This window comes from Sinocyclocheilus rhinocerous, unplaced genomic scaffold (assembly GCF_001515625.1).
Source record: "Sinocyclocheilus rhinocerous isolate Xijiao unplaced genomic scaffold, SAMN03320098_v1.1 scaffold801, whole genome shotgun sequence".
Classification (NCBI taxonomy): Eukaryota; Metazoa; Chordata; class Actinopteri; order Cypriniformes; family Cyprinidae; genus Sinocyclocheilus; species Sinocyclocheilus rhinocerous.
In genome coordinates, this window is record NW_015640438.1 from 20,869 (window position 1) to 22,725 (window position 1,857).

The window sequence follows — 1,857 nt, forward strand, 5'->3', positions numbered from 1 at the left end:
TCAGCTGGGCCTGCCTCTCCACCAGGTTGCGGATCTGGTTCTCCACGGCCTCCAGCTCGAGCTGCACTGAATGCAGCTTGAACGTGTCCTCACCTGCACTCAAAGGTAGACACACATCCGCCATTAAAGCAAGTAACAGTGAGTAAAACAATGGTAATGTGTGTGAATAGAGTATTAGTAATGTAAGCGAGATTAGCGGCAACCACGCTGGCGATGCTAGCGGGCTATTTGCTAATAGTGGACTCGGGAAATCAAAATAAAACTAGTGATAACAAGGCGTTCTGATTGTTTTTGTTGTAGAATACGATAGGGGATATATTCACACGTTATAGAAACGAAAATGATGGTGTATAAAATTGATTTTAAGATAAAAAATTAGACGACAAAAAAAAAAAAAAGGGGGTTCTGCTTTGTAGTAGTTAGTCCTCAAGAGCTGAGGTATAATTTTGGCCTCAATGAAGCTTTCTTTGAAGCTCTTTTATCGGTGTTGTGATTTTATCACTCTGTTTTACCCAACTTGCTTTTCATATTTAAATGTATCAACTTAAATTGTCTTCCTTTATCCAATCACAAGTTTTCCAATTGTTTATAATTTAGCATTTTTATTCTGTTTGCTCATTATCATTAAAATGTTGCTCATTTGTTGCAATGAAGCAGATAAAACAATATAGAATGCAGTTTGCTGATTAAAGCTTTAGGTTCTATTTTGTGACTCTGTTGAGTACCAGACAAAAATTTGGATGATGGTATTCCAATTTTTTATCTCTTGTTGCTTTGGCAAACAAGGAGATATTTACATTTCAGAACAAGGGATGTCATTCCTCGTCTACGCTGCCGCTATCATGTCCCTGCCGAATGGTTTCGTCTAATTCTCAACCCCACCGAATCCGGTCTCCGGTCTAGCAATATAAGTATTCCGACTCATTCTACAAATGTGTATATATGGGATGCATCTGTCTTTCCCTCAATATTTCTAAAAGGCAAATAAGAATTGACTTACCACAGCAGCTGGAGAAAGAGAAGGAGATGATCAAACCCTTTGTTCGGTGTAAATCCATATTGCGCTGAAAAACGTCACTCGCCTGTTTAGGAGATCACGTCGCTGGTCACCACTTTGTAAGGTCCACGCACTTGGCCCAAGGAAGGTATCCAGTGGGGGCTGAAGGTTTTTTGCGTGCTCGTTCTTTTCTATGTCGCTCAGGGTGCCTCACGTCGGCCGCTCTACGTGGGCCCCACGATCACAAACTCGCCAGTCTGATCATTAGCCAGAGGTTATGACTAGGTTCAGCTTTTGCTGTAGGGAGTTCTGTGCATACTCGGCCCAGGGCAGGAAACGGCCCCAGCTGTACTGGTGGTCATGGCAGTAGGATTGCAGGTATCTCCTAATCTCTTGGATTTTATGCTCAGTCTGGCCATTAGTTTGGGAATGATTATCCATATGATAAACTGACAGAAACTCAGAGGAGTTGGAAGAAGGCTCGCCAGACCCTGGAGTTGAACTGTGGTCCACGGTCAGATGTGTAGCGAATCAGCTCAAAGGGGGAATATGCATAATTAATCATAACTAGTTATAATTAATTATAAATATTTAGATCCGCTGTAAGTATTTACTTGACCTCTCAGGGTCAACTGTCTGTCAATTCTAAGTGCGTTAATTTCCTGGTTAAGGGAAATAACTTTCTTACTGTACAATACTACACAGAGCATGTAGCAAAAACGTAATGGTATACAATGTCCTGAGGAGATGTCTGTTCATTCACAGAAAGGTTTTCCTATGAATGAATCAGAGAGTCCATTTTTACTGTGCATTATGTGTCTTTCCTATGGAAAATGTAGTGAGAGGGAGAACTCTCAACA